This window comes from Leuciscus leuciscus (assembly GCF_965113295.1).
Source record: "Leuciscus leuciscus genome assembly, chromosome: 1".
NCBI classification, from domain to species: domain Eukaryota; kingdom Metazoa; phylum Chordata; class Actinopteri; order Cypriniformes; family Leuciscidae; genus Leuciscus; species Leuciscus leuciscus.
The window spans coordinates 498113-514119 of record NC_138725.1 but is presented as its reverse complement, the minus strand read 5'-3'; the positions used below and the strand labels follow the sequence as shown (position 1 = coordinate 514119).

At 38.7% G+C, this 16007-nt stretch overlaps 1 protein-coding gene across 1 annotated transcript in view; it reads left to right on the top strand.

Moving 5' to 3' along the window:
- Nucleotides 1–16007, top strand: part of LOC309480263 (uncharacterized protein) — a 179101-nt gene that overhangs the window by 75028 nt on the left and 88066 nt on the right. The window lies entirely within an intron of this gene.

The following is a 16007-nucleotide window of genomic DNA, read 5'->3' as shown; positions in this document are numbered from 1 at the left end:
CATATATGGAAAGCTGGCATAAAGGTTTTTTAAAAGTGCTCACAGTAAAATATCAAATTTCAGCCTGTCCCTCATATATGTCATAAAGGTTTGCACAATGAACAAATTTAGATATCCAGTTGTCCATTAAAGATATTATTTAACATTTATTGTTTCATTACTAAACGTTTTAAACTACATTACCCACATATCTCTGCCATTCTATCAGTGGAACAGGAAACATGGTGCTGTGGTTCATTGAAATGTGCAGACATGCTTAGGGTTAGGGTTAGGATCTCGGTAAAGGAGTAATTTCTCCCAACATAGAGACACTTTATAGTTAGCTTAATGTATAACTAACGTAATAATAACACCAAAAAATACTTTGTAACATGAAGCGCCATTCTATATGGGTTAAACGATTGTCCAATCACAGTGAGTTCTGCGATAAAGTCACAGCCAATAACAACCCAGCTGAACGGATGCGTCACACTTACATGCCCATTTATGGCAAATGATGACAGATCTCTTCTGGTTCCGGCTGCAGGGATAGATACCTTAAATATTTTATATTTAGGCTGTTAAACATGTATTCCTTCTAATTAAATTATAAAACTCATATTTAAAAACAAAAGATTTCTTTGTGTGGTTACCAATCAAAAAACGAGATCACATTATCAATGACACAAATTAGCTTATTTGATTAGACTGATGCATAAATACATTTGAAAGAGAAACTTTTTTCTAAGCAATGGCCTAAAGCAGGGTAGTTTTGCAGTATTTTAATTAAAGATAATTACATGTACTAAAGTGCTTCTAACATTTACAGTTTATGTAAATATATTAAAGGTATATCAATTCTATTCAAATAAATGTAACAAAAGCACAATGAATGCACACAATTTTGAAAGCATATTCCAATATTTAATGCCAAACTGTTTAAAGACAAATGTAGCGCCAAAACTATTGCACAACAGTATAACAATCAGTTAATTAAAAATATCCAGATACAGGGGCAATCTATTATAGTGACACATACAATAACGTTAAATTGCTATGATGAAGTTATATATTACAAACCAAGAGATGAGATTCAACTTTGTTATGTGAAAATACATTTGTTTCTTCGCTTTAAAGAACAAATAGGCAAAAACGTAAGCACAACATTTTACATTCTCAACTTTCATTATATATTCTTGTGATTATTGGTCACTTTTATTGTAACTATGCAATGAATATGTCCTTTAGCAAAACACCTCATGAGCACTGACCCTTTTTTGATAAAGGCATTAGGCAGACATCAAGTACAGTTTATGAAGCTGAAAAGAGAAAACAACATGCTTTAACAATATGGAAAAAGATAAATCACTATTTTTAATATTGGTTCTGCATATATCAAAGAGATCCTGAGGAGGAGTGGGACTCCACATGAAGACTTTCAGAAACTGAGACAGAGCAAAGGGTGCACCTCGCTGGACACATCCTACGCATGCCCAAACAACAACACCCAAACACAGTGATGAAGTGGACACCACCAGGAGGAGACAGGAGACAGAAGACACGGAGACAGATGTTTCACGAAGACCTGAAGAATGTCAGTGTCCCATGGGAAGATGTGGAGAACTTGGCCACGGATCGAATACGTTGGAGGACACTTGTTGCCCAGTGTGCACAGCACTGGAATTGATGTTGATGTTGTGAGTTTATCCATAACTGTGGGATATTTTCTTCTGTAAAGAGTGTTGCATAATTAAATGTTAAAAGCATTTTTATGTAATAAGTTCACTGATATGTGGGCATTTCTATGAATAAAAGTATGTCTTTAATAGCAAGCAATAATCATATGAACTTGTTTAAAAATAACATGCTTTACATGCAAACAGGACAGTTATCAGCAATGTAACTGATCTGATTATGACAAAATCATCGAGTATCTGATGTCATGTGACAAGTCAGATTAGCTTTTCCACTCTTGCAAACAGAGGTAGGTTATGAGGTGTGGAGAGACATCATGTATCACTGGAACATAAACAGACAGGGACCAATTTGCAATTAATATCAACTTTCTGACAGTGTGTGGGACATCCGACTACTTTCCAAGAAGGGGCGCAACTGATTTACAAATATCGCGATAAATATGTACAGGAATTGAGGCAGTGGCCAATGACAGCACTAGGACTAGGAGTAAAAGCTGCAGGATTATGTACGAGTATACAAATGTGTACGAGTATCGTACGAATTTGACAACTTGTTAAATCTTGTGAATTATTAAGACTTTCAGACTATGTTCGTACTGATTGGGCTATGGATTTTGTGAGAAAAGGTTTAAGGTTAAAACCAACACATACATACCATTGCGAATATTTGCCTTTGCAGCTGTCCGTCTCTTCCGTTTACTTGTCCTCAAACAATAAGGGGCTGACTGAGTCCGAAAGGTCCTTTTGGTCTTTTCAGCTGAAAAAAGAGATAACGAAGTACTGATTTACCTGACAAATATCGGATGTTACATTATAAAGCATTAAAAGCATGGCAAGTGTTGTGGTAAATATGCATTTACAACAAATATCACTTTAAAACTACCAATACTGAGGTTTTGTGATTACTGTCCTTTACTACACCAATCACAGTAAAACTAAGGTTACTGTGGTTTAAAGCATGGTAAGTTTTGTGGTTACTGTCTTTTTACTACACCTATCACAGTAAAACCAATGTTACTGTGGCAAAAGCATGGTAAGTGTTGTTTTTAATGTGCTTCTACTACAAATACAACTTTGGAACTAATTGTACTACTTTAAATCTGATATGCATATGATTAACTGATTGAAGGTCTTGGCCTATAGCACGTCACGTGACAGACAGTGTTTAATCACCCTGTTTTGAATTAGAAAGCAATGAAACGCAAAGCCTCCGTGGAGATGACAAATATAATGCAGTGACTGAACGTGAGCTAATCTGATTAATATCGACAAACAGAAAAGACATTATATCACACATTATTAGGACAGCGTATTTACTACTTACCAACATCTGACACACGTGAACTGATGCCAAATATCACAATGTGTTCGGAACGAGACTTCTTCATCGCGATTTCCTACTGATAAAATATAATTAAAAAAATATCAATAAACAGCAAAGCAATCCAGCTTACCTGGCAATAAGACCGAAATAATAACATTAAAAGAAATACATAAACCATGATAAGATAAGATCTTGTGAATAAATGTTGATTAACCCTCTGAGGTCTAAGGTGTTTTTGGGGCCCTTGGGATGTTCTGACATGCCCTGACATTAGTGCTTTTTTCAGTTATTTATAAACATGTTAATGGCAAAGGTGTAAATTCACTCTATATAGCACAAACAGGGCTAGCATAATATGTGAGCAACAAGTATGTAGATGTTTGTATTTTTAAGAGAATAATGTTTATGCGTGGTTATTGAAAAAAATTAAAATGAAAGTTGCTGAAACAAAATCACAAAACTCATACTAAATATGCGTCAATAAGACTTTTGACAAATAGATGTTATCGCTTCGGGTTCTGGCTTCAAAATTATGTGAAAATAGTCTTGCTTTATCGTTCACAGAAAACAGTACATTGATTTAAATTGATGTAAAACAGGTTTTGCTTGGAAAGCCAATATGCGAGGGGGGCGTGAAGGAGGAGTGGTTTACACCTTAGAATACAATGTCCCACCCACTCTGCATAATGATGAGCCATTCACTCAGGTGTGACACTGACTGAGCCACAATGCAAGGACAAAAGATATATTTAGAAGAAGACTTTTATTGACCATTTAAGATTTTGCTTACATCTATCTTGTAAATATGTTTTGCTATTTTATTAAAAAGGTTACAATTACAACAATAATTACAATTTCAACAATAGTTCAAGTGTACTCTTTCTTTGTAAAAAAAATGATTATAGGCCTACATTTTATCTATGTATTCATTAGTTTGAATATAGCCAACATTGGAACAGCTAACATCTTAGTTGATGACGTTATTTTTGACAAAAATTGTATTTTATATATATATATATATATATATATATAGAACATATGAGCAGAAATTGCTAAACAAAAGCTTATTTGATGTGGCTGTATATTCTACAGTAAATAAAAAAATAATCAGTCGGCTATAAACAAAGCAATTGTGAGCGATAAATAAACAAAAGTAAAGGCAGGTATCTCACAGTAAATGCTTATGCCCCGTTGATGCGGGCTCTAAGCGAATCAAATGTGAGCAAAAAAAACAACAAAAAAACATATCAGAATGATTTCTGAACTCTGATGGTTAGTGGAAGGTGGTCAGCAGAGCACACACATCTGAACACAGTCACACATCTTTATGCCACTCTTGAAAACAGTTCCTGTTCAGTTGAAGACATAAGTGAACATTGCATGCCTGGCATTTCCATGGTGTTAATTGCTTTTTACCACGCACTGCTTTGCAATGCACACATGAGCGGCGACCAACTGTGGCAACATCCCTGTCATCTGAAGTCAGCTCAGCTCCTGGAACCGGTACATGGTCAATATTGGTCCGTTTTGGTGCCGTTTTCTGTGACACACCACAGAGCTCTGTGATAAGTTGCTCCATAAACTCTTTATGGGACAAGTTACCATGTAGCTCTTTGTGCACAATGAAAGAGTTGGTGGAAGCAATGTCCAAGAAGTGTAGAAAAATCTTTCTGTACCACTTCATGGTTTTGTGCTGTGTTGTGTAATACTGTATCAGCTGATCAGACAGGTCAACGCCCCCCATGTGTTTGTTGTGTTCAGTCACAGGTGCAGGACATGGAAATGTCTTTGTCCTCCATGTATCTTGCGTTTTCACCCTCCTCTGCGCAGTGTTTCCTGTATAAGCAGGATGGATGGTAGAACAGACAGATACCTCTCGTGTGTCCATCCACTTCACAAATACAAGAGGACCATCGCGAATCCACCTGATGGATCCCCTGGCAGATTTTTTAGAGAGTGAATTAGCTGCATTCCGAGGGCAGTCCTTCCTGTTGTCCCTGTAAGTCCCACATGCACCAAACTTCATTGCAAACAAGTCTTTGAGGAGCTTTGGACTTGTATAAAAATTGTCCATGTACACATGGTACCCAGAACTTAAAAATGTGTGGTCTAAAAGAGATGTTACAGCATCATATGACAGTCCATGGCCTGTGGGAAAGTTGTTCTTTCCTGTGTACACAGAAAAGTCCACAGTGTATCCATTCGATGAGTCTGCAAGAACAAACAACTTGAAACCCCATCTGGTTGGCTTGGCTTTCATGTACTGCGTCATACCTGTGTGTGCTTTGCCTGCCACCATTCTTTCATCCACAGCTAAGTTTCTTTTAGGATGATAGATGGATTTACAAGCCTGACGGATAGTGTCCATGAGAGGTTTGACCCTGCAAAGACGGTCATGTTCAGGTGTGCCCCTCTTTCTGTCATTATCCATATCTGCATCTGGGTGACTCATGTGCACATTCCATGAAATGATGCGGTATCTGTCCCGGGACATAACTGTAGCTGGAAAGGGTACGGAGAAAACACTGCTTTGCCGCCAGTAGTCGCTGATGGAGCTGACCTTCACCATGGCCATGTAAAATAGCAACCCAATGTAGCGGTACATCTCACTGATGCTGACATCTGTCCATTTATATTTGCTGCCCTTTGCAGTTGCCTTGGCAGCCTGGGCATTGGTGTTGTGGCACAGAGTTGAGACAGCACTTTCTGAAAAAAATTGTTTGAATAGACTCATGGGTGAATGTGAGTCAACAGGGCTCAGTTGTGGTCCAGTTTCCCGTGCAGGACGGAAGCGCACAGTCTGTGGAACCATGTCAACATCAGTCTCTGTTTTCCATGCCAGAGTGGACTGCCTGTTGCTTGCCTGCTTGTTTGCCTTGGCTCTCTTCGGGACAGGTGCTTGGACATGTTCATTGTCACATCTGTAAAAAAAAACACACAAAAAAAAAAAAAAAAACACGTGAGCATGCTGATAACACAATCAAAGAAATTGTATTATCATTATCGATCACTAATGGCCATGGATAAAAAAAGACAACGTTTTTTTGTCATTTCACACAAGAATTGGTAGGCTGCTTTTATATTATGACGCTGTAAACACAATCAGGCTACATTTCATCTGTAAAATATTACGTCTATGCACTTACTCAGTATGATTCTCGATGGCACTGAGAACTGAAGGACACCTGCGTGCCCCTCTGCGGTGCTGGAGAAGGAGAGCTTGACACATTCCTAAACAAACAACAACAAAGTAAAACTGTTAGCATACATTATTCAAAGTAAACTGATGAGCAATTGATGGTTATGGACACACAATGTTTTGTTGATAGGCCCTAGGATGGAGAAATATCTATTTATGGGCCGTAGACCGCGTCACCGCGAGTATCTGTTGATGGGCTATATACACCGCATGCATTTAGTGACGCACGCAATGAACGGATCGTTCGCGAACGATCACTACACTACATTTAAAAAATGTACACCTGTATTCACAAACATCTGTGCATAAGGCAGTATTGAAGCATGATAAACACTGTCATAGGCTAAACAAAACCGAACATTTATATAAAAATATAATGTATTTAGACAGTATCACATATTTTACCAGAGGCTGAAATATATTTGCACTAAATCACATTATATAAACTAAGCAGATATTCACAAACATGCTACATTACGCATAAGGCAGTATTGAAGCATGATAAACACTGTCATAGGCTAACCAAAACCGAACATTTATATAAAAATATAATGTATTTAGAGAGTAGCCTATCACATATTTTACCAGAGGCTGAAATATATTTGCACTAAATCACATTACACCTAAGCAGATATTCACAAACATGCTACATTACGCATAAGGCAGTATTTTAGCATTTTAACCAGTGTCATAAGCTAATCAAAACTGAGTGAAATATATTTCATATACAAATATGTTTAAAGATCAATATTACATTTAAAAAAGTTTACACTTGAGCGTATACACGAATGTTAGGGATATTGTAAGGCAATCGTTCCTGTAAGATGTCAAAAGCTAGCCAAAACTAGGCAAAATATAGTCTGAAAATTCATATGAGTTCTATATTATCAGAAAAATAATTATATAACAGTAAACAACTTACTCAGAACATGTATCCTCGGCGGGATCAATTCGCTCTTGAAAATGCACCCGTTCATCGTCCGAATTGCAATCTTCCTCTGAGGAAAAGGTGAATTCTTCCTCGCTGTCCAGAATCATCTGAAGGGCGTCTTTACCGGAGAAACGTGCCATCCTCGGAGCGCGATGAACTATCAGTGAATCGGATGAAGAGACTGTGTTTTTATGGCATTGATCGGGGGGCGTGTGCGATGCAAATAGATTACCTAAACTATTTACCATTTGAATAGCGCCGGGGGCGTGGCGGCCTCAGCTCATTAAAGAGATAATGAGGCAGAAAGAAAAACGGTACCTCTCCTTGCTTTCAAACGGATTACATAAGCTGAGAATATTTGTTTGTTATATAAATTACTTCGTTTAAAAGAAGAGATTTCAAGCTTCATAAAGACATATATCACGTGTCTGTGTGAGAAGGATTCGCAGAGTTATTGTTCATTTTCGGACGCGTTTCAGAATGGACTACACTGACAGAGAGAAGGCAGAACTCGCTTCGTGTTTATTTTTCTTTATTTGTCAAAAAGCAAAACACTTTGTTTTTATTGTGAGTATACACAAAAATAATACACATTTAACAGAATCGATTGATGTATGACACGTGTTTGTAATATCAAAGTCAACAGAGCAAAATTAATCTCTTTTGAACTGATAAAAAAAAAAGCGAGCTGGTATCGCCGGCGATACCGCCGACTTCAGGGGGTTAAACAGCTTCTCTGCTGCAGCCCGACAGGCAGAAAGAATCGTGCTGTGATCACGAAAGATGCTTCCCATTGAAATACATTACTTTAAAAAACGTGCTGATATTATGAAAATAACGAAATAAACGTGTCCGTGTCCGTGTCACGAATCAATAGATAAAATTACGTGACCATTTCACGAACTGCCGAGAGAATGGGTTGGATGGTCCTGGATCAACATTAGCGAATCTACCCCGTATTGAAATGGTCATGATGGTCCTGGATCAACATTAGTGAATCTACCCCGTATTGAAATGGTCATGATGGTCCCGGATCAACATTAGTGAATCTACCCCGTATTGAAATGGTCATGATGGTCCTGGATCAACATTAGCAAATCTACCCCGTATTGAAATGGTCATGATGGTCCTGGATCAACATTAGCGAATCTACCCCATTTTGAAATGGACATGATGGTCCTGGATCAACATTAGCAAATCTACCCCGTATTGAAATGGTCATGATGGTCCTGGATCAACATTAGCGAATCTACCCCATATTGAAATTATCATGATTGTCCTGGATCAACATTAGCGAATCTACTCCATATTGAAATGGTCATGATGGTCCTGGATCAACATTAGCGAATCTACTCCATATTGAAATGATCATGGTGGTCCTGGATCAACATTAGTGAATCTACCCCATATTGAAATGGTCATGATGGTCCTGGATCAACATTAGCGAATCTACCCCATATTGAAATTATCATGATTGTCCTGGATCAACATTAGCGAATCTACTCCATATTGAAATGGTCATGATGGTCCTGGATCAACATTAGCGAATCTCCCCCATATTGAAATTATCATGATTGTCCTGGATCAACATTAGCGAACCTACTCCATATTGAAATGGACATGATGGTCCTGGATCAACATTAGCAAATCTACCCCGTATTGAAATGGTCATGATGGTCCTGGATCAACATTAGCGAATCTACCCCATATTGAAATTATCATGATTGTCCTGGATCAACATTAGCGAATCTACTCCATATTGAAATGGTCATGATGGTCCTGGATCGACATTAGCGAATCTACTTCATATTGAAATGATCATGATTGTCCTGGATCAACATTAGTGAATCTACTCCATATTGAAATGATCATGATGGTCCTGGATCAACATTAGCGAATCTACCCCATATTGAAATGATCATGATTGTCCTGGATCAACATTAGTGAATCTACCCCATATTGAAATGATCATGATTGTCCTGGATCAACATTAGCGAATCTACCCCATATTGAAATGGTCATGATTGTCCTGGATCAACATTAGCGAATCTACCCCATATTGAAATGGTCATGATTGTCCTGGATCAACATTAGCGAAATTAGCAACCATTAGCGACCATTAGCAACCATATTGAAATTGTCATTATGGTCCTGGATCAACATTAGTGAATCTACCCCATATTGAAATGGTCATGATGGTCCTGGATCAACATTAGCGAATAAAACCCATATTGAAATGGTCATGATGGTCCTGGATCAACATTAGTGAATCTACCCCGTATTGAAATTATCATGATGGTCCTGGATCAACATTAGTGAATCTACCCCGTATTGAAATGGTCATGATGGTCCTGGATCAACATTAGTGAATCTACCCCGTATTGAAATGGTCATGATGGTCCTGGATCAACATTAGCGAATCTACCCCATATTGAAATGGTCATGATGGTCCTGGATCAACATTAGCGAATCTACTCCATATTGAAATGATCATGATGGTCCTGGATCAACATTAGTGAATCTACCCCGTACTGAAATGGTCATAATGGTCCTGGATCAGCATTAGCAAATCTACCCCGTATTAAAATGGTCATGATTGTCCTGAATCAACTTTAGCGAATCTACCCCATATTGAAATGATCATCAGAATCAGAATCAGAATCAGAATCAGAAAGAGCTTTATTGCCAAGTATGCTTGCGCATACGAGGAATTTGTCTTGGTGACAGTAGCTTCCAGTACACATACAATATAAAGTGACAAGACAAGTAACATAGGTATAAATAAAAAATAGAAAAAATAAAAATAAAATAAAAATAAAAAGATTATAAATTATAAATATATATAAAGTTATAAGGTGCTATAATGAAATGTCTGAGGAAGTATTGCACATGTTTGTTCCACAGTAGCGGAACATTTAAGTGTTCATGAGGTAGATGGCCTGGGGAAAGAAACTTTTCCTGTGTCTGGTTGTTTTTGTGCTCGGTGCTCTGTAGCGTCGACCAGACGGTAACAGTTCAAACAGAAAGTGTGCTGGGTGTGACGGGTCCAGAGTGATTTTGCGAGCCCTTTTACTCACTCTGGATGAGTGCAGTACTTTGAGTGTGGGAAGGGTAGTGCCAGTGATTCGCTCAGCAGTCCGAACTATCCGCTGTAGTCTACGGAGGTCGGTTTTGGTAGCAGAGCCGAACCAGACGGTGATGGAAGTGCAGAGGATGGACTGGATGACAGCTGAGTAGAACTGTACGAGCAGCTCCTGTGGCAGGTTGAATTTCCTCAGCTGACGCAGGAAGTACAGTCTCTGTTGGGCTTTCTTCAGAATAGAGTCTATGTGAGTGTCCCACTTCAGATCCTGAGAGATGGTGGTGCCCAGGAACCTGAATGACTCTACTGCAGTCACAGTGCTGTCCATGATGGTGAGTGAAGGGAGTGCAGGGGGGTTTCTCCTGAAGTCCACGATCATCTCCACTGTTTTGAGCGTGTTCAGCTCCAGGTTGTTATAACTGCACCAAAGAGCCAGCTGCTCCACCTCCTGTCTGTACGCAGACTCGTCACCGTTCCGGATGAGTCCGATAACAGTAGTGTCGTCCGCAAACTTCAGGAGCTTGACAGAGGTGTCTTTAGAGGTGCAGTCATTTGTGTACAGGGAGAAGAGCAGTGGTGAGAGAACACATCCCTGTGGAGCACCGGTGCTGATGGTGCGGCTGTCGGACGTGATTTTGCCCATTCTGACTAGCTGTTGTCTGTCTGTCAGAAAGCTGGTGATCCATTGACAGATGGAGCTAGGGACAGAGAGCTGGGTCAGTTTGGTCTGGAGCAGTGATGGGACGATGGTGTTGAAGGCAGAACTAAAGTCCACGAACTGGATCATAATGGTCCTGGATCAACATTAGCAAATCTACCCCATATTGAACTGACCATTATGGTCCTGGATCAACATTAGCGAATCTACCCCATATTGAAATGATCATGATTGTCCTGGATCAACATTAGCGAATCTACCCCATATTGAAATGGTCATGATTGTCCTGGATCAACATTAGCGAATCTACCCCATATTGAAATGGTCATGATTGTCCTGGATCAACATTAGCGAAATTAGCAACCATTAGCGACCATTAGCGACCATATTGAAATTGTCATTATGGTCCTGGATCAACATTAGTGAATCTACCCCATATTGAAATGGTCATGATGGTCCTGGATCAACATTAGCGAATAAAACCCATATTGAAATGGTCATGATGGTCCTGGATCAACATTAGTGAATCTACCCCGTATTGAAATGGTCATGATGGTCCTGGATCAACATTAGTGAATCTACCCCGTATTGAAATGGTCATGATGGTCCTGGATCAACATTAGCGAATCTACCCCATATTGAAATGATCATTATTGTCCTGGATCAACATTAGTGAATCTACTCCATATTGAAATTGTCATTATGGTCCTGGATCAACATTAGTGAATCTACCCCATATTGAAATGGTCATGATGGTCCAGGATCAACATTAGCGAATCTACCCCATATTGAAATGGTCATGATGGTCCTGGATCAACATTAGCGAATCTACTCCATATTGAAATGATCATGATGGTCCTGGATCAACATTAGTGAATCTACCCCGTACTGAAATGGTCATAATGGTCCTGGATCAGCATTAGCAAATCTACCCCTTATTGAAATGATCATAATGGTCCTGGATCAACATTAGCAAATCTACCCCATATTGAACTGACCATTATGGTCCTGGATCAACATTAGCGAATATACCCCATATTGAAATGGTCATGATGGTCCTGGATCAACATTAGCAAATCTACCCCGTATTAAAATGGTCATGATTGTCCTGGATCAACATTAGCGAATATACCCCATATTGAAATGGTTATGATGGTCCTGGATCAACATTAGCAAATCTACCCCATATTGAACCTGACCATTATGGTCCTGGATCAACATTAGCGAATCTACCCCGTATTAAAATGGTCATGATTGTCCTGGATCAACATTAGCAAATCTACCCCATATTGAAATGGTCATGATGGTCCTGGATCAACATTAGCAAATCTACCCCATATTGAAATGATGACGATAGCAATTATCAAAATATATTTATTACAATCAGAATTAAAAAAGCAATTTAAATGTCATATACTTTTTGCACACTTTATTCAGACTAAAATCATAGTAATCTGTTTTAAAGACCTGGAATTTATTGAAATTTTTAAACATTATTATAACATTTTATTAAATATTTAATGTGTATTTGTGTGTAAAGGTATGAGAGAAAGAAGACTTTTAGGTGTTGTGGAGTAAAGTAAGCTTAGCTATTAGCTAAACAGCACATGGCTTTTGCATGTATGTTCAGAGTTGCATTACATTAGGCCATTTAAGTGTTCTATTTCAGGATTTTTTTGTGAATAAATACACTTACAAAGTCAGATTTTTAGTTGCAGAGAGGGTCAAAGAAAGAGGACAGACAAAATAATTTACCTTTTGTCAGTCAGCCGAGGGAAGAGAGGAGGGAATGTTCAAAATGGACCGATTAGATTTGGTCAGCACACACTGATGACATCAGAGGCTTGTGATTGGTTGATTAAATGTTGATCCAGGATCAACAAAATTTGTTGATCCAGGAACACATCTTACTTGGCAAAATCACGGTGACCGCGAGGGTCTTGGTGTATGACATCGAAGAACCGCGAGAGCGATTAGAGAACAGTTCCGTGTGTGTTTGAATCGCTCTCGCACGAGTTTAACATTAACTGAACATACTCGAGTTAATTAAACTCCATGTAATGAAACTGACTCTTAGCTGTTCACGAACAGACACCTCTGAGATGACATCTTCTAAATGTCTGTTTGTATACAGTAAAGCAAGCTGCAGTCTGCATTAGTGCCAGCGTATTGATAATGTATTGCAAGCAACCATATTGCAATGTATTGTTTTATCAATTATATGTCCCACATCCGCTAGACTGTGGAGCAAGCACTAATAAATTCTCTTGGAACTGGACTTTATGTCTAAACATGTTTTTATTTTTAAATAGATATGTTTAAACATCTTTTCATGTCGTATTGTACGCCTGATTTGCTGATGATTAATTTGACATAACACTAATGAACAGCTAAATGCACCGCTGTCAAACACACCTTACGATCCTTGTGAGACAAACTAACTACAAGCACACCAAATCATCACCAAATCTTTAACTGAAGGGCAATGAGTGTTTATGCAAACCCGATCTATATGTTGTAACGTTTTCTCACACTCTTTGTTTGGGGTTTTTTTTCTTTAATGCTGGGGTGCCAGACAGGATTTCTGTCATTAATTTAGTTCAGTTTACGAAAACGTACAAAGGTCTTGTGCAGTCTGGTTACTCTTTCACAAAACCCCTCACTTATTGAGAAAAGAATTAGCATCAGTAATCAATGCTTAATCACAATAAAAATCACTCTTAAATAGACCACTACTACATTCAATATGACAGACAACTAGAATTCATTCAAATATGTATATTCACAAATATCAACACAGTTTCAAGTGACTCAACAATAACTGTTTGGTTTGAGTAGAAAAAAGAAAAACAAAAATTAGTTCAGAAATTGTCCCGCCACAAAGGCTACAAAAAAGAAACAAAATTAGCTCAAGCCACAAGATCTGCAGTAATTCCAACAGTTTAGTTCATATAGTACACATAGTCAGTAAGGGAAAAAAATATATAAATACATTTCCCCGATCAAAAAACAGTCAAAAAGTCAAAAGTCAAGTCACGTGAAAACAGTCATCCAGAACTGGCCTAGTGTACTCACGACTCCTTTATCCTTTAATAGTCTGGTCCACGTTTTTCTGGAACTTCCCAGACATGAGTATACAGGCTGGAGGCTCCCAATCCGTCAATTCCGCCCAGATTTTAGAACGGTTCACTCGTACTTAGTGATGGGAAGTCCAGTTCTTTTCTGCGAACCGGTTCTTTCGGACAGTTCGTTTCAATGAACCGGTTCAAAAAACCGGTTCACCAGGTCTTTAACGTCATCACGTAATGACGTCAATTCTATCATCCCGGCGGATAAATATACATTCAAATAAAGGCATTTGTAATCATAACTTCAGTTAAATAATAGTACTCATCGTCATAATCATCTTGGATAGGTTTCTTACATTTACGTTTTGAGAATGAACCCTGTAGTAGGCCTATAAGGCGATGCGCAAACGCGGATGTTTTACATGTCTTAAAGTGAATAAACTGGTCTTCATCATTTTTATTTTATTTGTAAATAAACTTACATTTAGCTGAATTCAGCCCCTCATTCAAGTCCTGGTTCACCCGTGCTCATGTATCAGCACAGCACATAGATATAAACACAGCATCAGTTGGCCAAAAGAAAGTTCGGTTCAGAGACGGTGTGATCACGCATGCGCAGTGTCTCCAGCTCGTCGGTTCTCCGTATCGAACGTGTCCGAAAGAAACAGTTCTCGGTTCTGTACTGGTGATGCGAGAACTGCTGCAACAACCAGTTCTTGACTCGAGAACCGTATGCCTGTGTGTGAGCTGAGAACTACTGAAACCTTACTAGGCTTATTCAGTCGACAAAACTAAAAATTTGATGCATATCTCCAGTATGTTTAATACGTTATGTTTTGATTAACACATTATAAACATTTACTTTGCACCCTTTAAAACCTAGGCAAGAGTTTACGTCAAAAATGTATATCAACTTACTTCGAAATTAAATGATCTGTTGCAGAAAATAATGTTTTAGTATAATAATAAATGTTTAGTTTTACAGTCCATTCATTGTGTTTCCAATCTTTAAAATAATACAGTGAAAAGGCAGTAGCCTATGTGATAAACATGTTTCTAACATGTTTTATTTTGTTACACTTATTGATGTTCAATAAAATAGGCTACAAGAAACATGCATTTCGTCCCTCTGAAAGAATTGCACGCATGCTCAGCTCATCAGCTCATCGGTTCTCCGTATCGAACGTGTCCGAAAGAAACAGTTCTCGGTTCTGTACTGGTGGTCCGAGAACCGCTGTACCTGTACGTTCGGTAGTGCGCGCATGCTCAGTATCAACTGCTCGTGCTCATCACTTCTCTCAGCACAACATGTCTCAGTTCAGTGAACTGTTGGATTTACTGGAGTAACATATATGCCTACTCCGGGATATTGGTTTATTTTGAGTAGAGGTGACTGTCAGGACTCAGGCAAGTCCGAAAGTGAGTAACTTTAACTTGTTGTGGATCAGTGCTGACGCAAGACGCGAACTGTTTCGAACGATTCAGTCCGATTTAGTGTACTGGTTCGACCAGTTCACTAAAAAGAACCGGTTCAAAAGAACGATTCGTTCACGAACCGGCCATCACTACTCGTACTGTTAACCCTGCAGCGTCTCAACGACCATCCGCTAGTCACACAATGACGAGGATACAATGCTTTCCTTTTAAAGATCCAGAGCGCGATCGATTAGAATGCAGACGATACACTTTTGCCACGGATAAAACAATAAATCGCGGGAGTCTTCGAGCGGAGCTCCGCGAGGTACACTCACTGGCTTGGCTTCCGACACCTGCCTACAACTTCCTTGAGCGACGCACGTCATCCAGATAAAGGTAACTGGGCTCGACCCAAAACGTCACCATCTTCGTCGCTATCTTATGACAACTGCAGATTCACATACTATATACTGTACATTGTTTTGATTTTTATGGATAATGAACTCGGATTATATTACAGATGAAAGATGACTGATAAATCTGTAATATATTTATCAGTCATCTATAAACATTATAAACATTTATAAACATTTGATTGCTTATTTTATGACGACATCGTCACAATGTTCTGGCACTAATATTGTCTATAGAAG